Source organism: Tachypleus tridentatus, chromosome 4 (assembly GCF_004210375.1).
Source record: "Tachypleus tridentatus isolate NWPU-2018 chromosome 4, ASM421037v1, whole genome shotgun sequence".
NCBI lineage: Eukaryota > Metazoa > Arthropoda > Merostomata > Xiphosura > Limulidae > Tachypleus > Tachypleus tridentatus.
In genome coordinates this window covers 50,868,724-50,891,092 of record NC_134828.1, presented here as the reverse complement: position 1 = coordinate 50,891,092, position 22,369 = coordinate 50,868,724, and the positions used below count along the sequence as shown (strand labels likewise).

The following is a 22,369-nucleotide window of genomic DNA, read 5'->3' as shown; positions in this document are numbered from 1 at the left end:
CCTTTGATTTGCAATGCCATTAAATGTAAGGAATATCCCGGTCTTGAAAGTTCTACATTCTTATGATTTGCGTATATTTATGTTTTAACTCGGAAGGAGCTGTTACGTAACGTTTACAAATTCGATCAATTTTCGATGTCATTTTATCTAGTAAATTAAAACAATGTTAAAATGTAGTTGTGATACATATTGTTCTATTCAAATTTATATCGGCTGTGATAATCATGTAACTTGCTGGTTAAAATATTCAAAATAGCTTTAAAATAATATACCCATCTTTGTAGAAATGTCTTGCAAGTGTGAAAGTGTTTTTGTGATTTCTTTCATTCAAAACAATGAATGTAATCCAACATTTTTCGCTTCATTTTGCAAGCATGCACAAATGTGCACTTCCTTTTAACCTGTTCTATTTAGAAAGTATGTTATTATAAAATGGGTGCTACCAATCAGAATATTCGTTTGAATTTAAATATTTCGTAACTCTGTTAGATCACCAAAACATATGCATGAAATTTCCAGTTATATCATTGCTTTACCTCCTGTCTGAATTTTAATCCTCGCAGACAGTTTTTCTTCAAAACATTGATATTAACCCAGTAGATGCATAAACTAAACTACAAGAAAATACTCTGTTTTCTACAATCAACATAATTATAACTTGTCACTGGAAATAAAATTGAGCTAAAATTATTTAATTTGTTTTTCATGTTATCTTAATAGTGGTTAAATTAATATATGCTACCATTCTTCGTTCTGGCGAAGACCAAAATTTGTGACTGATTAATTGTTTGGAATTAAGCACTAATCTACACAATGGGTCATCTGTGCTTTGGTCACTCAGTTTCTAGGGTTGCGAGTCTGCAGATGTGTTGCTGAGCCACTGAATGGACCAAAATGAGTGAAAAGAAGAATACAATATGAAAGCGAGGTACCAATTCTACATAAGACAGTACAATTACCAATAAGTACCTATCGCGTTTAATGTATTAGATTAGGAATTAGAAATGTAATGGTATACATTATATGATATTCTTGGTCTGATGTCCGACAAGAAGAGACACAAACACGTGTCGCTGATTAAGATAGTTTCTCAGTAGTAGTAAAGAATGCTACTTTTAGAAATACGAAAATTGTTTTATTGTAATAAAATTATATGGGTATATATTAAAACAGGACATTGACAGTTACATTTTATCATGAATATTATTCATAGTGATGAACTCAATATACTAATAACTAAAATGGGGAATTAAGTCAGTTTAGACGATCTATGTTGTATTGGCATATAGTCGTATATAGAACAAGATGAAATACATATGGTAGTAGCTAAAATGTTGTACAAAAATCATTTAGAGAAATTACGAATTGCTGTATACCATAATGAGCTGGTGTCAGTCTGTGTTATTCTTTCCTGAAATTCTAGAAGAAATTGAAACAGTACAAAAATGTGCCGAAACTAGCCAGTTAAATCGTATAAGAAAATGAAAGAATAGCAGTTTGTTAATCAAAAATTTTATTTCATCTAGTGATTTAAAGTATGTTCTCTGCCTTTACGCTGCAGATTTGAATATTTTTGTTTGAAAAATTTCGCGCAATAACTACACAAAACACTGTATGCGATTAAACGTCCCTAATTTTTTAGATTATAGACTACAATGATGTCAGCAAATCAACAGCATTCACAGCCAACTCTTAGATTACTACTGTTTAACCGAATAGTAAGATTTAACCGTCACTCTTATAACACATTCTTATAAAGTATGGAGCATGTTTTGTGGCAACGAGTTACGAGCCATGAGTCCTCGTATTCACAGTCCAAGCACGCTAACCATTATGTCCAACCTAATTTTGAATAGTAGATGGGGAGCAGAAACGTACTTCCAGTCAATAGCAGTTCTTTGGCAAATACTACAGCAGGAGGCTGTAGAAAGTATTTAATAAAACGAAACCAATTCTATTATGTTTCTAATCGCAACTGTGAAAAATAGGAAACTGCACTGAATCGCAAATAATAAAACACTTAATAAATAAATAATGCTTAGATTCAAAAATATAAATTGTAATAGTTAGTAAACTTCATTTAGAGAAGTTTTGATTGAAATACGACATTTATTAAATAAGCCAGTATGAAATAAGTGAAGATTTAATCATAATTATCAAAATATTAACAAATGTTGGCTCATTTACAAGTTCTCTGTAATCCAATTTCAACCTCTATTAATTATCTTTACAGTCCATTTCCGTCATCTAGACAGATTTTCGTGCATCACGTCTAAATGATTATACAGCACACACCTACACAATTACATACACATATGCTTGTATATACCATTAAACTCCCACATATTTTAAGCACTAATAATCCTTTATGCCATTCAGCAACTTTTACATTTTGTTTAATTAAATGTGAAATCTTTGGATGATAATTTAATCTGAATTATTGACTAAATATCTAAACTTAATCATAAAACCTGAATCTTTATGCTAGTCGAACCTTGCGAGATAATTTTAGGATTAATCACAAAAATCACGAACTGTAAAAGTACCAACCCTGAAAAAAAATCAATGATTTGTAATATTTTACCTCATTGATATTATTCAGCACGTTGTAATCAGTATTCAGCTTAATTTTAGCTCTAGTTATTAGTATCTCAGTTTTTTTTATTTAGTACTGATTGGCTAAGACTTAATTATACAGGTATATATATACGTTACCGTGGTAGGCAGAGCACAGGTTGTGTAGCTTTGTGCTTAACTACAAATAAACAAATAAATATTCACAAAAGTATTTTTCAGTGCAAACTGAAATATTCTTATTACTATATTCAGATGTATTTATTAATTACCAAATTTTGATAAAATATGCCTCACGAGTGGGAATTTTAAGTAATAACCAGAAGTACTGAACTAATTCTAGAATTATCAACGGGAACTAGACCCACTCGGATATTTAAATATTTTATTATATAGTATATATGACGAATTTGTTTGCATTTGATATTTTTACACAGAACATGAGGATTTTCACCCAGTTTGATTCTACAGTTATTTACTGAAGACCTATAATCTAAAAACTGAATTTAGATGGTGGGCTCAATACAGGTAGTTCACTGTTTAGCTTTGTGCTTAACAATAAACAAACAATCAGGTAAAAAGATAAAAACGCCAAATAAGGCGCAATATCTGTACTCCATCGATAGTGAAGGATATGGAAATAAGTCGATCATTTTACGGTTAATCTTTCATAACTATCTATTGTTGCATTCTACTTACAAAGCACGAATTTTCTTATCTTCGTTGATTACTACAATGTTACCTTTTATAAGCTTTAAGACGAGGTTCTTGAAAGATTAGTTGACAACAATACTGGCAATCACTAGTATTTTACATACACACATAGTACTTTGCTGATTCTTACACTCGAGGATATTCTACAAATTTAGGGAATAGGCGGGACTTTTGAAACACATATTTAACACTATAAGTTACATGCATCAAACTGAAACAAACCTTGATATTAAAATAAATATATAATATTAAATACTCTACAGCCTTCAAGCTAAGCTTACCTCTTAGCCACCAGAAGCTGTGAATAAAACAGGATTTATGCACATATATGTGTATAATATATTTTTCTCACAGATAAAACTTACTCTACATTCAGTGAGTATTAAGTGACACATGACATCATACGAATTTCATAATCATACAAATGCTACTTTATCCAAAATAATCAAATTCATTTTAGAACAACTTAAAAGTAATTTACAGTATTTGTTAAATCAAAGCACATTAGAACAATCTTCAGCATAATACGTCACTATATGATTTAAATTTTATCTGATGAATATGAGAGAAAACATTAAATCTAAGACACACAATGTTTATTATTAACTTCTAGCTAAATAGGCTTTACTCACGTACAAATTATGTGATTGTTTTTTGTTTTTTTTTAATTTCGCGCAAAGCTACTCGAGGGCTATCTGCGCTAGCCGTCCCTAATTTAGCAGTGTAAGACTAGAGGGAAGGCAACTAGTCCTCACCACCCACCGCCAACTCTTGGGCTACTCTTTTACTAACGAATAGTGGGAATGACCGTAACATTATAACGCCCCCACGGCTGAAATGGCGAGCATGTTTGGTGTGATGGAGATTCGAACCCGCGACCCTCAGATTTTGAATCGAACGCCTTAACCCACCTGGACATGCCGGGCCCAAATTCTTTGAATCTAAGGGTGACAAAGGAAGTATATTAAGAAATTAATTCATTTTTCAGTTGTCTTTTACTCCTCCCCGTCGATCAACAAATCTCATAGCGCAAAAATTGGGGGTTTGATATTCCCAGTCGGTATTACACAGGTAGCTCATTGTGTAGCTTTATGATCATGGGGGGAAGAAGTGCTTTATTTAACATATCTTAACTAATCACAAGTTCAGAAGAATAAGTTAGTAGAGTTGATACTACATATCTTTCAAAATACTTCTGTCAATATAGGTTAGTTGTGATGAGTAAAAACGTAGGTTGATTATGGTGACATATAGATTGGTTAGTTTAAGTAAGTAACAATATAGGTTAGTTGTTGTAAGTAACAATATAGGTCAGTTGTGGTAAGTAACAATATAGGTTACTTATGGTGAGTATCAATATAGATTAGTTGTGATGAGTGACAATATAAGTTGGTTGTGGTGAGTAACAATATAGGTTAGTTTAAATGAGTAACAATGTAAGTTGGTTGTGGTGAGTATAATATAGGTTAGTTGTGGTGAGTAAAGTATTCATAGTTTTCCGTGTTAGCATAATTACTAAGGCTATCTGATGACTTTATTTTATTTTGAAGTACTAACCAGATTGAAGGCAAACACTTACCAATAACTTACCACCCACGTTAAAGGATTGGATATCATTTTTATAACGCACCTACTTCGAGTGTGGGTAATATTTTGTGGTATCACACGGATTCAAACTCGCTTCACCAGCTCTGAAATCCAGAGCTCTACTACAGGTGTAGTTTAATGATGATAGGCAGAGTATTGGGATTGGACTAACCTGTAGATAGGTGGAGAATCCAAGAATATGCTGGTCTTGGTTTTCTTCTCTCACTGATACCTGCAACTTTTGTTTTCAAAGGGGGATAAAATATAGTACCGAGCCAGTTACGATCCTGTAACTTTGATAATGCAATAGAATTTTAATATCACTTGCTACATTTATTTTACATGTATTTCAATAATTAAGTATTATCATGATTGTATGGAAATAGTTACAGTTGAATCCAATTGTGCATTTTGTTTGTTCCTTTTAAAGTATTTTTATATTCTATAAAAAAGAGAAAAGTACCAAAATTGAACTAGAAATCTTGTACTTTAATTTAAACACACTTTAGCCCTTATCTCCAATGACACTAAGTTTCATAATTTTAAAACAAAATTCTTAATGGGGTATTGTTTATTGGTGTATTCAGATACCACTTCAATAATAAAAGAATGAGAAAATCTGCAACAAGTAGATTACAATTTAGCAAAATCTTAAGTTTTAGCATTTTAATTTATTGCTATTTTTCAAATGATTCAACATGCGATTAGTGTTGTAAGGAATTTAAAGTAATTTGTGTTTATTGCCAAAATGAAATATATTTCTTAAAATATATATAATTAGTAGCTATGAAATAAGACTATAATGTTTTTTTTCTAAATTAGAGGTCTGGCATGGCCAAGCGCGTAAGGCGTGCGACTCGTGGTCCGAGTGGTCGCGGGTTCGCGCCCGCGTCGCGCTAAAACATGCTCGCCCTCCCAGCCGTGGGGGCGTATAATGTGACGGTCAATCCCACTATTCGTTGGTAAAAGAGTAGCCCAAGAGTTGGCGGTGGGTGGTGATGACTAGCTGCCTTCCCTCTAGTCTTACACTGCTAAATTAGGGACGGCTAGCACAGATAGTCCTCGAGTAGCTTTGTGCGAAATTCCAAAACAAACAAACAATCTAAATTAGACACTACCGGAGTCGCAGTAAAACACAGTGTTTAAATAATTTAGTAGAAGAGTAGCCATTTTCCTTTTTTTTTCTTACATATTTTATTTTATTTGTAACATAAAATATTTACTTATAAAGATTTAATTTATATTTGTTTTAGCTAAAATCTTTATCTTGAGAAATTTTGCTTTGATTAATTCGTATTTTGTATAATAATAATGTGATTTTAATGGTATTTTAAAGATTGAGATTATCCGGATTTTATTGATTAAACATAGTAATAATAATAAATATTTTAAACAACACTTTACCTATTTAGCTTATTAGTATGGCTTCTTTTACTGTCCTTCAATTCTGATCTGTAGTTGCCAAATCTTTATGTCATTTTTAGATTGATATAAGCGAACAACAAGGATGTAAAACTTGCTGTATCCTTTTTAATTACTTTAGTTTATCCAGTGCCGACTAATTCTTTGTGAAAGTTTAGATAATGTTGTTTGTTCTTGGGTGATTTGTTTTGCAAACACTATGTGTGTAAAGAGTAATGTGCAATTTATAGACGTGATGTTTGTTGTAATAAAGTGTTAATTGTGTTTGTTATAGTCTACATGATGTGACAAGCAATGATTACTAAACTTTACACTTCTCTAACTCGTAAGAAAGACAAACGCACATTAAATACTATCTCCAGCGTTGTTTTCTTGTTTTATAAATACACAATAGTTCACTCTCTTCAGAATGTCCCCCGCTGGGATGGCGGTAAATCTTCGGATATACACGGTAAAATCAGGGGTTCGATTCGCCTCGGTGAACATAGCAGATAGCCCGATGTGGCTCAGCTATAAGAACACGCACACACATTCTTTAGAATAATTTGTTTAGCAATACGATTTATGGATCATATGCATTCCCAATTCAGAGTACGTTCTTTTTCTGCAAAAAAGAAAAAGAAAGATAGTTAATATGATTCACCTTTGACTCAATGGGAAGAAGGGAGATATTTCAATTATTTGTTTATTGCCACAAACGTGACATCATATATGAATTGCTTCATATGAGGATTTCATGAACGTATGTATTACTCTGTAAGAATTTCGGTAAGCGATACATATCAGTATTCGTCTTTGGTGAATTAATCGATAGTACCTCTTTTTAAAAAAAATTCAGACTGAACGTTGCTCAGTGGTTAACGGGCCCAGACTATACATTCAAGGGTTTATGATTCGCGTCGTGTTACCTCACTTCGCCACCAGCGATGTGATATAAAACTGATGGTCGAATCCCACTATTTGATCAAAAATGAGTAGACAGAGGGTACTTTCATGAGCTACCTTCTTTTCAGTAAATTCGGTAAAACAGCTCTACACAGATAGCCTTTATTATAACTTTGTGCGAATATTCCGAAAAATGAGCCTGAGGCACGAGCATGTAATCTGATTTCCATGGTTAATTTAAAATAAAATGTGTTCAGACAATTCTAGGTAAACAAGGTCAGTTGATGTTGCTGCTGCCATAGAAGGGTCAGCCTTTAAATTATTGAAAAGGTGGCGAAAGTTATAATCTTTCAATGCAAAATCCGCCCTTCCTAAATATAAGTTGAAGGTGAATATGAATTATGATAAAGAGAGCGAATTGAAAGAAAATAGTGTTGGAATAAACTTATTTTTAAGAGCTAAAATACCGTCAATAACCTGTAAACCATTAACAAATTACCTTTTAAAAATAATAAGGGTTAAGAAACTTTCATCAGGCACTTTTCCTCCACAATGAGTTCACATACTGACATCATCAGAGGTACTTTCTTAACACTCATCTCCCGTACATAAATGGTCAAGGCTTTCTTCCCTCGCTTAATTTGAGTGTAGAGACGCTACACCTCAGTTACAGAAATTATCAGACGCTTTTCCTCTATACTTAACTCACAAACAGAAATCATCAGGTGATTCCTTAATACGTTTAGTTCACATGCACAGCTCATCAGGTGTTTCCAACTCTATTACTTAGCTCATGGACACAGATCACGAGGTCTTCTTTTTTCTCTTAACTCTCGTACAGAGATCATTAGACGTTTTTTCACAACACTTGATTCACGAACACAACTCCTCAGATTCCTCTTTTTCACACTTAGCTCTTATGCACTGCTTTCCGGTTTAGCCAGTTTGACAACAAAGCATAAACTAGAAAATTATTTCTAATGCGTAAACTGATTCTGTTTTGTAGAAATTCTCTGATCCCATGATCACAAATACAGCAACATACCCTGAAGGGACTTCTTTGGTAAATGGAACGTTTACTCTGAATTAAACATTTTTTTGTGACTTAAACTTTATGATATGAATAGAACGAATGGACGAAACCTGTTTCAGCAAATAAAAGATCTTTGTGACGACGAGAAATGCACTTGAAGGAAAAATGTATCTCAGGACAGCTGGTATGGGTATTAAAACTTTAATCAAACTAAAGTACAGAAAAACGTTTTGACCTAAGAAGGTCGAAACGTTGTTCTTTGCTTTATTTGTAAAAAATGTTACTACAGCCGTACTGAGATACAAATAAAAGATCTGCTCTAACATTATTTTGTGTGTAGATTTTCCCTCTGTGAATAGAACATTTTTCTGGGTGGATTATCATTTTGTGAATTAAACACGCTACTGTAAATGGTTTATTCTTCTGAGAATAGAACACTGTAATGAAAATGGATTATTCTACAATAAATAAAACACACTACTGCAAATATATTATCCTACTGTGAACAGAACACTGTTGTTTGGAACATTTGTTGTGAATGAAGGATATTGCTCTACAAGGAATTTTAAACTGTCATTTGAACATTTTATTGTAATGAACATATTTAAACATATGCGATTACGCGAACAGGATTTCAGCTTTATCACTTTCATAATTTTTCCTCTTTCACTATCAATTTTAAAATTGTTCAAATCGCTGGGCTACAAATATACACTAGAATACAAGAAGTTACAATTGGGAATAAGTTGTTACTTTCTAACAGCATATTTAACGTTATTTATTCTGGGAGTATCTGTTTATTTCATTATATCTAATATTAATAATTAATGAAGTGTCTATAAAATAATAAATATAGTTCCATTAATAGCGAGCATCTATTTTCCAGACAACCCTCACTAAACGTCAGTAATTCTTCTTATGATAGTGCATTATCCAGTCACTGTGATCGACTATAATTATCTTAACAACATTAAACAAATTACAATTATCCAAATGGATACTGACTATACACTTTGGACGACAACTTGCAGTAGGTAATTGGAAATTAATGTTTTCCATTGCATCACTTTGAATGCGGATACAACGTTTCAATCACTAATGTGGAATTGAGTGTCACATTATAACGTTCCCACGGCTGAAAGGGTGAGCATGTTTGGTGTGACGGAAGATTCGAACTTATGACTGTCAGATTACGAGTCGACCGCCTTACTACCTGTCCATGACAGGCAGTAGAGAAATGAGCATTCGTGTTATCAAGTGTGTTTGAAAATAACTTGTATGAGGAAAATATTTAAATATAAGAATAAATTGATTTCTTATATTAATACTGGCCGTTTAATTCTCACCCATTCGTCAGAAAGTTTTGAAGAGAATGAAACTGAACTTGTTTTGACAAATATTAAGACTACAGTCACAAATTAAGGTCAGAAAAATAAAATCAGCAAAACCTCGACTTTATTTAACACATTTCCTTTATCTATTTAAATAATTAATATTTCAAATGAACTTGCAAACTATAAAATTGAATAAAAGAAATAAGCAATCATTAAAACAAGTGTTATTATTTCTTTGCAATTGTCTTCAATCTATCTAATCAAGCATGTATACTACTTAAAGTTTCCCCTTTGTTATTAGATACATTAAACTATTCTTTATCATTGTAGAAACCCTGAATATATCAGACAAAAGATGTATTTTATTTTTCACGAATTCAAAATATCGGAAACATTATTTTAAAAATGCTCATTAGCTGGAATTAGATAAAATTCCAAGACTTATATAGTTTTCTAGTTTTTATTCACTAACTAGTATGTAAACTTGGAATATTAGAAGTTACATGTTATCAGTATGTGAGGATGTATTGTTTTGCGGGGGAGGATCTTTTGAATACTTCTATTTCGAGAAATATTAATGGAAGAATACGTGGGAAATTCCCGTGATACCTTCCTCTTTCTTTTCTTAGATCGATTCCTCTTTGTGTGGGTTTTTATGGATATAGGTCACTAAAAAAAAACTTAGAAAGAGTTCTCAATTTTTTTTACGAAAAGTAAACTATAAAAATGAAAAGTAAGAAGAATCATTAAGCTGTCTTGTTTTTTAAAGAAGATAATGACTCAGTGGTAAGGTTGAAGACTTATAGCAGAGGGGGCCCAGCATGGCCAACTGGGTTAAGGCGTTCGACTCGTAATCTGAGGGTTGCGAGTTCGACTCCAGGTCGCACCAAACATGCTCGCCCTTTCAGCCGTGGGGGCGTTATAACGCGACGGTCAATCCCACTATTCGTTGGTAAAAGAGCAGCCCGAGAGTTGGCGATGGGTGGTGATGACTTCCCTCTAGTCTTACACTGCTAAATTAGGGACGGCTAGCACAGATAGCCCTCGAGTAGCTTTGTGCGAAATTCAAAAAATAAACTTATAGCAGATGTACACTTCGCGGCATGGGCACAGCATAAATAGCACATCGGACGGCCTTTGCACTTTAGACAAAACTAGTTTATTATAAGGTTAAAGGTCGTCTTTTACACATCTTTCATCTTTTACTTTCCAATTGCAATGTGTTTTTTTTTAACAACTTGTTTGGGTATTCTATTTTTATCCTTAATCTCTTATTTAAGACTATTAAAAACACAATATTATATATATATAATCGACATATCATTGTAAGTATGTCATTCGTATAAAATGTGAAGAAAATTTTTATTATATTGTACTTATAAAACAAAAAAGTAGCAAAAGTTAACGTTTTAATTAGTTGTATAGTATTTACCATTAACATTTTGTGGAATAACCAAACTCTAGATACAATAAAATACGTAAATACTCATCTTATGTATGCAAACCATCAATTAAATAACTACCTTTTGGGTGAAAGATATTTCGCCTTTCAGTTAAATCTAGTTATTCGGCTTGTTAATTGTAGGAGTAAATTAAATAAGTTAAATAATCACTCGATAGGGATGAAATAAATTAGATTGAATAACTATTCTCTATCGTAGAAAATCCCGTTAATTCATCATTACCTAAATGAAGTAGTGAGAAACACCTCCCAGTTAACATTTAGTTAACCATCAACATGAAATAAACCAACTTAAATATTTCACTTTCTAAAGAAATCCATATTAGGGAATGATCTCTTTCTAGAGGAACCGCTAATAAAACAAATGTGTCTTATTTTACATATTTTACAAAACAAAGTTGTCGGAATATCAAGCATTCTGTTCCATCTGTTTTCAATGATATTAACTATCCACATCTCTGTAAAAGATATGTCAGAGATCAGAGAACATTGAATAAAATTATAAAGCTTAAGATAAGCTCCAATTAATCACTTTATTGTTTTTACACTCCAATACAGCTATAAACCAAATAAAATTAAACTTTTAGGTACTAATTAAAGCTTTAGTTTATATTGTTTACTTGCTTATAATAAAAAAATGACTATTGTTTTGTTTGTTTGTATTTTACATTTCATAAGCTAAAGTTAGATATAATAAATATTCCCAGGTTTTCTTCTTTTCTTTAAAACGAATTATTTCAAGAAAATGTGTGTTAGTTGTTTAAAAATTATTTTTCGATATAACCCAGAATTAGTTGGAATTAAAATTTCATAACAGTGTTAGCTAACAATTTTTAGCACAAACGCTGTGACATATTTACTAAGCGTAATATAAAAGTATGTCAACATTTTTGTTGTTGCAGGACGAAACTCGTTTTTTTTTTAGAAATTCACTATATTGGTGTCACCTGTTTAAAACATTATTGAAGTCTTTCGTTAATGTAGTAACCCGATATATAGTTTAAATATCGTTTTACTTCATACTGACTTAAAACCATGTGTTAACAAACAGTGTGACTGGGAGTCGAATAGTCATTTAATTTTTGATGTTTCTTTTTACAGTTTCATTATAGATACATACGCGTAAATCCATCAACACTAACATTTCTAATATTGTGATTTATATTTCTATATTTATTTCATGATTTATATTTCTCAAAGCGTCAACCTTTTCAAACTTTTCATAGTGAGCTGGTTCTTTTATCTATTTTTTCTGTAACTGTTTAATACTATAAATTTTGTTTCATATTTTAATAGAATCAAAAGTAAAAGTTGTTACTCAATAACTGATGTAATCCATCAAAGTGTATGATTCTTAAAAAAATTTTCATGAGCGCTTTTACTAATAGAAACCTCATAAAGTATCTCTGAAATGCTAAATAAACATGCACAAAAATTATGACTCCAGTTTAAAAGTATCACATTGAGTAGTTTGATAGACATTTAATTGGCACATGATGTTAGATTTCGTCCCTCAAGGTACGGCACCGGTACATATGATTACATCTAATACCAGTCATTTACGCAAGAATTCTAATTTGAGGGTTTGAATCATATTTTCTGAATCATGAACTTTTGAATGCCCAAAACTCACATTTCGTTTCTTTGCAGAATTTCTTTGAGTAAAAATAAGAAAAACTCATTTAATGATCTAAATACTCAAAATTAGACTAATATTTGCTATTACACTAAAGATGGCATGAAGATAAAGCAGGCCTGGCATGGCCAAGCGCGTAAGGCGTGCGACTCGTAATCCGAGGGTCGCGGGTTCGCCCCCGCGTTGCGCTAAACATGCTCGCCCTCCCAGCCGTGGGGGTGTATAATGTTACGGTCAATCCCACTATTCGTTGGTAAAAAAGTAGCCCAAGAGTTGGCGGTGGGTGGTGATGACTAGCTGCCTTCCCTCTAGTCTTACACTGCTAAATTAGGGACGGCTAGCACAGATAGCCCTCGAGTAGCTTTGTGCGAAATTCCAAAACAAACAAACAAAGATAAAGCAGGAGATGTCGCATGTAGTTTATAAACTTTAAAATTTAAAGGATATGTTTCCAACCAAAATGTCAAAACTGTTGGCACTTAGATAAATCTCATAGGTTTTACATTCGACGACTGAGTCTGTTATACTGAACGTGCTTAAATAGCGGTATGTCACTGTATCTTAAGTCAAGAGCGTGATCACGAATACAATACGCCCCAATATTGTCATGGCAGAGAATCGTCCTATTAAATTTCTTTCCTTCAATTCTCTGGTGTCACTTTAATTGTGTACTATAGGAACATACTATAATTTACTTATTTCCATAGAATTCATATTTATTCTGAATTTATTCTTATGTCTCACTACGTGTAAGCTTCACATAACAAAGAAAATCATTAAGTAGATCTTGTTTCGAGTTACCTTTGACGTTTTATTATTCTGAAAACTATAAATCCATATACTTTCCGCTGCACTAACGGGGAACTTCATATTAAGAAGTTTCCTCATGACAATAATTAAGTGGTAATTTGCAATAGTTGGAGAAAACAAGTAGAAAAAGCGCACATTTGTAAATAAAATAGTTGCATGTATGAATGGTTGGTTGGTTTGACGTTTTATGGCGCAAAGCAATTAGGCTATCTGTGCCTGCATATATGAATGTCCGATGTCAGAATGTTTTTTTACAAATAAGACGTGATCTTAAAATAAGTACAGTTTATTAAGACTATATTTGGGAGTTACATAAAATATACTATACACAAATTATTTTCGAATTTCAGTTGGTAGTAAACGTTTATATAGCTCAATGAAACATTAATTTTCAACATGTAAAAGCTCTTCGGCATATTTATTATAAATTAGATCATTTGCAGTGAAAAACTTGCTTTTCAGCAGATGAAATTAGGGGTAAAATAGTTTTATATTTATACAAATAATAATATTTTTCTTAATTTCTGAAAACTTGTTTCGATTACATTTATTTGAATAATATTTATGTGTGGTAAAACAAAAGTTTAATTTCAACTGTAATAATGCTGTAATAATACTATATCTATGCATGTGTTTATTAATTTTGAATCTCTGCCAAAAACAAATTCTATATTAATTTATGTGACTACAAAAATACATGTATGTGTTTCTATTCTTACTTTTCTCTGAATGGTTACCTGTTAAGGACACTGATTATATATATCATTAGTGAGAGAGTTGAAAGACAAATATCAGTGTTGAGTGATAAAAGTGTGACTGGTAAAATAGGTGAGTACATATTCATTTTTGTTTAACAGGTATCGCTCACACATATCAACAACAATACAATAGTCATCAGTATAAAATCACCGTCCATTTGCATTATTGGTACTAAGAGTATTATGGAGTTTTCTTGCAGAACACATAGCAAACATTCTTTGTACTCTCCACCCCCACCCACACTCACTTGTGAACCATTTTTGTAATCATTCCATATAATTAAAATAGAACTTATATTTTAACAACGCTTCAGTTTCTAAGTGTAAAGATAGTGTTTTCTAACGTTATTATCAAAATGTGTAAATCCCTTCAGTACTTATTACAAATTTTAAAAGATACTTGTAAAACCACTGTTATTCTTTTGGGTTCATTGCCTAGATTGCAAGATCTCAATGCAACGTTATGAGTTTCAATTTTATGTTGAAACAAATACTAAAATGTACTCTTTATTGTTAAAAATTACTGTCATTTATTTTATCTCGATAATATGCTATTAAATGAGTTCGTGTCTTTAGTGAGATGTCTAAGAGCTGCAGCATGTGACTTATATATAAGTTTCAAGTCGATACTTCTTTACGATCACATCTCTGATTGTTGTAATTTCGAGAAGCTCCGCCTATTATGACGCTTATTACTTTGACTGTGACTGTCCTTCCCCAATCAACACTTTTATCTTCTTTCTTTTCCAACCAGCTCTAGTTTCGGAAACCTGTTTCCATAAAATAATTATCCCTGTCATGTAAAGCGCTGCAGTAGAACGGCACCTTACGTAATAATACAAATCTCGCAGAGGCGTGCCACTCCCCTGTGTGGGAGACTTCTCTGACAAATCCCTTATAACCCGTTGCACCTTTCAGTATTTGTTACTTAGAAGCTCATTGTTTACGAAACTTTTCCATACCCACAATAACGAAATAGAAATCCAGACAGATCTTGATCAGTTATGCTAGGGCGTTTGTTATTATGTATGGGTATTTCTCTTTCGGTTCTTCTTCATTTTTCCGACGGTTTTTCCCAAGTTCTACAACCGGAAATAGGTGAGTCCATTTTAACTTTAACTCTTTTCTAGGATAATGTTAATGATTGTCATCGCTACTTCAGAACGTTTAGACAAAATATTTAATCTATACACTTCCAAAATTAGCTTCATTACTTTCTTGACAGGAAAAAAGTATGTTTGAGAAGTGGGAAAACTTTTAGCCCATTTTTCTTCGTTCTTCAACAAAAATAAGCAAAGCTCTTTTAAAAGAGTTTAATTGATCTCAATTAGAAAAGTGCGTAGTATTTTCCTCCTAAACTGCAGTTTATGCGACACATTGATTAAACAACCAGATTAGGGGCACGTTGGATAAACAGACATATTAGAAAGACAAAGGCTCAAGCACAGACGTCACTAATTTAGAACTGCTGACCAGAAGGGGGAAATAATTCAGCGCCAATCATTGTGGAATTGACTATCACTTTTATTACACGCATTTTTAGCAATATATATATATAAAGTATTCGACCATTGGACCTTAAGATTCTCAGTCCAGCACGTTGACCATTAAGCCACGGCTAGCACTAGAACTGAATCAAAAATAAAGATTGATAGTTTTAAAAACGTTTTTCTTATAAGTAGTTACTAAATCATCAGTAAATCTTAAAGAAGTAAATATTCTCTCAAGCTTATCAAGAAGTAAACTGACTGTTCTGAAGCTGCCTATTTTATGACGTGATACAATAAGTCATCATAAATTTAAGCTGAAGGTCTTTAGGTTGCGCAGGAATTGTTGTTTGAGGAATCTTTTAGTGAGGCTGTTCATCATTTTCAGCTTCAAACGTACATGACATCTATTGACAGACAGATATTTCAGAAAGGCAGAGTAACAAAAACAATTATTAGTGTTATGGAACGCGATTTTGTGGGAGTATCCTGTGACTGCATCATTTGTTAACCACGATCTTCAATAATTTTATTAATATACACCATACATGCAAAATATCCCAACCAAAGATGTAAGCAATAGCAAGTGAAACATCTCAAACGTAAAATTAACAAAACCATTCCTAAAAAACAACAGTCATAGATTTGAATGCACACATTCCATATATATGATGTGCAATAGAATGTCAACATCTGACCGTACAAAGGCAGTTACACAAACCTAGGTTTGAGATTTAATGTCAAAACTTTGCATATACAAACAGTTTAACATTATTTGTAGAGTGTCATTAGAATGCCCAAATTACTGCTAGATTGTAAGCCGAATGATTCCCCACGTGTATGTTAATTCTTACAACATTTACGCCTAGGTCCAGAGCAGATTGACCAAGAACAGCTGCATAATTTTGAATATGAAACTGCCATACTGAAATGTGTCACACTTGGACAGTGCTCTGATCACATCTCTTTACTGTTTGCCACCATTTACAGTTTTACAACATAAGAACATTAGGGAAAAGTTTAAAGAGTGACGGAAGACATAAAAAATCAATACTTAAAATCTAGAAAAAGTCAGCATATTGAATTGTTTCTTAATAAAACGTTTCTTATTAGATATGTTGCAAATTTTCAAAAACAGCGAATTGATACAAATATTACATATAAAAATAACTTTATTTATAGAAACTGCATATTTCTGCAAAGTTCTTCAAAAGTTGCAAACAGTTTCATCTAACATTTTTGTATTCTCGTGAAAATAGAAAGGAATTTGAAATAGTCTTTTTACCTTACGTGCATATATGTATGTAACTGCTGTTTTGTGGAGCGACTTCAAAAAATCAAATTTAATCTTGAATGATCTTTATAATACTGTTACAGAGTAGGCCCACAACACTTCATTTCGTATGTCTAACCTTTATATATCTCTTCATTTCTGCATTATTTCGATGTCAAATTATTTCTGAATCACCTGGTCCGTATCACAGTCATGTGATTTACCATTATAAAATTATTTCATTGCTCAGCAATGACAAAACTAAATGGCTAAATCATTAATGCATAAAGAATTAACGTCAACAGGTGATTTTCTTATGATAATTGTTAAAGATATTAAACCTCTAGTACATACAGTGATAATAACTTGAACCCCATTAATGCGCTATTAGTGTCTTCCTTTTTTTTTTTTTTTTCGATTAGACGAAGATAATTTAGCGTTCAACTTTTCAAAGTCCAAACAGACGTTCATTTTGGAGTTTTACAGACTGTTAAATGTTTGTAGTGTAAAAGTAAAGTAAATGATACTATTTTATTCCTTTAATTGTTGATTTTGCTCATATCTTGACAAAAATAATAAGTTAAATATATTATGTTTTTACCGTCTCTCTGGATTCAAAAAAGAGATTTCTAATAGAATTTAGATGGAAACAGACTGCTAAAAAACAATGAAAAGTATGGTTTAGATGGGTAAAGTAAATTATTGCGATTAAATAAGATAGCATATAGTCAGAAGACCTCTTCAGTAGCATCACTTTCAAGGCCTTACATGAGATACCGTCTGTCGGCGTAATTATTAGAATTTTGTTTCTTTGTTGTTGTTGTTTTTTTCGCGCAAAACTACACGAGGGCTATCTGCGCTAGCGACTTTAATTTAGCAGTGCAAGACTATAGGGAAGGCAGTTAATCATCACCATCCACCATCAATTATTGGGCTACTCTTTTACCAACAAAGATTGATTATAACATTATAACGCCCCCACAGCTGAAAGAACGAACATCTTGTACAGCTTTTCATTAAAGCAAAACATACTTGATTTTTTTTATACATTCGTTCTATGAAATCCTCAGGTCTGCGTATATTTCTTTCTATTTGAGTATCAGTTTCAGAGTAGAACTTTTTATACGTTTTGCATTTTTTTTCAAGGTCGTTGTTTTGAATAGTAAACCCATTATTATTATTTAACAGTGTTACTTTGGGATTCTCACTTTTATTACTGCCTTTTTGAAATTTTTCGGTTTTAAATTTGTCCATTGAATTTTCTGCTCTCAAGGGATTATCGGACTGACACTTACATGGAAAGATGAAACTGTTACCTGAGTTTGTTTTTTGTGAATAACCAATCATCAATAATAAAAACATTTTTCCAAGTAGAATTTGTTTTAAAATTAGTTCTAATCTTCTAATCAATTGATCAGTCGAACTGGAAAGAAAATATGCTTTTAGCTTGTCTGATTCTACCGTTAAGTCTTAGTTCTTATTTATTGCTTTTGAACTAAGTTCTGTTCTGGTTTACTGTAATATCCACTGATCATTACTCTCAGTTAGTTCTGTTTTACTGTAATATCTACTGATCATTACTCTCAGTTAATTTCATTTTTATTGTATTTCTCTTTACTTCAAGCAGTCTCTGGGTTAACGTATTCATGTCTTCACGTTTAACTTAATATGGTGAGTCAAGCAATAAATAAAGATTACTTTTTTATTTATGATGGACTTTTGTCTATTATTCACTATGGTTAACCTATGTCCTTGTGAAGTTTAAAGAACGTTTAAGACTAATTTTAGTAATTTGTTCTTCTGAAATGTTCAATAAATATACTGCTAAGGTAGAAATAGTGATTATAACGCTATTACTTACATTCTCATACATTTATGTTGGTAAATAAAAATAATCTTTAAATAAATGTGAAGTACAAGTTTGTCATTCGGTTCACCACACGTTTCTGAGTTCAAACAATTATATTCTTCATCCAGTCAGTCACTCTGGCAAAACGTAAAAAGAAGGATTACTGATGAGGAATGGAATTTATCGAAACCAGTGTGACCCAGAAACAAGTGGTGAATCAAATGAAAGACTGAGCCTCACGTTTAATAAAAAGCTATTTTTACTTAACGATATACTTGTGTGCGTTTCTTCTTTCATTACACCTAATTTCAATAGATTCAACCAACTAACTCTATTAAAGCTTCTGTTTTTCGAGTCAATTTACAATATAAGGAATACCATATAGCCTCAAACTACAACAAAAAAAACAGTTATATTTTGCTCATTTATAGACGTTTAATTGGGTTTAATTGTTTTGATTGTCTATTTAAAGTACATCAGAAAATCCAAAGCTAGTTAATCATGATCAACTAAAAAGTATTCTCTATTTAATTGTTTCCTATATATATATATATACAGTAAAAACACTGGGTGGAGTAATTCTTGTATTCTTCTTGTCCCTTCAGACTTCATTTGGATTCCAATTACAGATTGTTTCTTATTTAAACATTTAATGAATCCGTAACTTCCTATTAAACTATGCTGTAGAGCTTGTAATATTTTTTGTACATCTCCTGTTTATAATATGTAAAGTGTATCAAATGAATTATCTAGAGATTATTTATAGAAAAGTGAATCTGCTGTTAATTGCCCCTATATTGCGCGCAGTAATGCAAGCGTGAATTAAACATTGTACAGAATAATTAAAAAGTAATCTATTGTTAAAGCTACGATAATGCCAATAACCTTCACTTAGTTATTATCCAAATCAGGCATTTAATACGTAAATGTGTGTGTTTTCTTATAGTAAAACCAAATCGAGCTATCTGCCGTGTTCGCCGAGAGGAACCGAACCTCTGATTTTAACGTTTTAAATCCGTAGACTTACAGCTGTCCCAGAGCGGGACTTATGAACACGTGATTGAACTCTGATGCAATTCATTTTCACGCGATAAAGGGGTGTCATTCCCGTAATACTGCCCTTTCAAATTCGTTTGTGATCTCTGTTTCCATAACGTCTGGTGTTATCTACCTTATATAAGATGTCTGTAACTAATTCGAAAATGATTGTTAATAAACGTTAAATGCGGAACATTGTTTCATCGAGCTGAGAAAACCAAGAAAGAGAAAATAAAAAAGACCAAAATATTGCCTACAAAGAAATAGAATGGTGGTGTTTCAGACAGTATTCTTAATACATAGAGTTGAGTATGTTATATTAAAACGCTTTTGAATATGCAAATCAGTAAGTCACCAATCACAGCAGATAAACTTTTCTTTTGGGAATGCTATCTAATAGCCCATATGACGCAAAACATTCATACAACCAAACATAATGATGTATTTTGATCGGGAATTGAGAATTTCCAACACGTGGATGTTCATTATGCTTAGTAATATTGAAAACCAAATAAATTTTGATCCACTTAGAGCATAAGGATCCTCCAGAAATATACTTGCAACAAGCTGTATCGTAGCTGTGGTAAGTAAAGCGCGACATGTTATAATATATGAAACTCTACGAACTTAAATAATAATGGCAAAGGCTATCCAACGTTTTCTAATGCAACAGTACACAAAATAACAAAGAAAAATCTCCGTCTGGAAATTCAACACAACTCGCATGCACACATATTGTTTTCACAACATAGCCATTCAATCGTTGCAAACCTCAAACAGTGAATGAATTAAAGAAGTACTGATGATATATCCCATATAAAGAAACATACGTTAAGTGCCACGTCACATTGTCTATAGACTTCTGAGTAATGAAAACGGCACTGGAAAACCGTCGTCCTTGTGTACTAGATTAAGGTTGAGGTGTGTGCTTCGGACATGGCAGCTTTAGGATGAAGACATTTGCATTTGAAACTATGCTGCATTGTTATTGTCAAAACACACAGTTGTCAGAAAGAACATGATCAGAAGTGGTGAGACTCCAAAATTGATTTGACATAGCGCACTCAAACTTTATATTATCAAACTTTATAGTCTATAAACAGAGTTTGTCTGAAAAGTTACCATAATATATTACCAAGCAACATTCTCCCCTAGTTTCTTTGGTATCTTCGTATTGGTGCAAGTTAGTATCATATTAACACCACAAACTTGTATGACTGTACATGTTAATCAAGTACCACATTAATATGATAAAATGTATGGCCAAACTTTCCAAGTTAGTGTTACATTAACACCACAAACGTGTATTACTGGAAATTTAAATTTTGCTGCTCAACAAAAAAAGAGCAACTGGAATGTTGACTACTAACTGTATTTATGTTACATTTACACAGAAAAATCTAATCTCTAATGTTTTCACTTCTCAATTTATCTTAATGTAACCCGTACATTAAGATATTGAGCTAAGGAAAGAAAAAAAAAGACTTTTATACACACTAACAAAATATGTGTACAAAATTTACGCGTAATCTCCGGGTTGCACAATGAGAAAACACAGGGTGAGGCACAATTATATATCCACCCGAAATATTATCCGATCCGAGCAATATTTGTATACGTTATTTTTACAGGAATACAAATGCAAGTTCCGATGAAATTGTGTCCCTATTTGAATATACTATCCATATGTTTCCTGACATCTAGTTATTGTCCATTGAGGAATTTCGTGAATGTGGTTGGTGTCTCGGCGACGGAGCCAGCCAGGTTTATTCAGTAAAGAGTTTCTTCTGCTGTTGCGGTGTCAGTACACTTACCATTGTTTCCTACCATTGACTACACAAAACATAACAATTTGAAAAACTTATATTTGTGTACCTACGTGGACAGGTAACATATCTAAATCGAGCATTATTTCAGGGGAGGGTTACATCATTGTATTCCCACTTTTTATTTCGTGCTACGTTACGCATAAGACAGTTAAACAACACTATGTCAGATATTCATCTCATAAAAACAAAAATGTATACTACATTGTTTTGCAGCAGTGCATGACAGAATTAGTAAGTGATATATATCACCAAGTATACTGTTATGAGAAACAAATATAATCACAATATTAGGGGCGCTTATTACATCACATAAGTATCTTGTAATTTGACAACGTGATTACTCTTACTTATTCTAATCTAGAGTTAAAGCGTTAGCATTTCATAAGATCCGGAGTTAAAGCAACAGAAATCAAGAGCTCATGCGCAAGTTAACCAAATGGCCGCGTCAGGAATCACTATAATTCAGGTATACCCGTCCATAACTATTATCTATTGAACAGTGAAAGCAGACAGCTATCTGCATCCGTTTTCTCAAGGATTTTTCTCGACTCTTTCAACTAAGTGAAATGATCAACTGCCACTATTATAATGCACCTAAAGTTTTAAATATGGAGCGTATCCAGTGATGTCGCATGTCGAGCCCTGGACACTTCAATAAGCAGCCTAATATTAATCATA

At 32.4% G+C, this 22,369-nt stretch overlaps 1 protein-coding gene across 2 annotated transcripts in view; it reads left to right on the top strand.

Annotated features, from left to right (window-relative positions):
• The window catches only part of LOC143249116 (uncharacterized), an 84,155-nt gene that overhangs the window by 54,875 nt on the left and 6,911 nt on the right, over window positions 1-22,369 (top strand). The window lies entirely within an intron of this gene.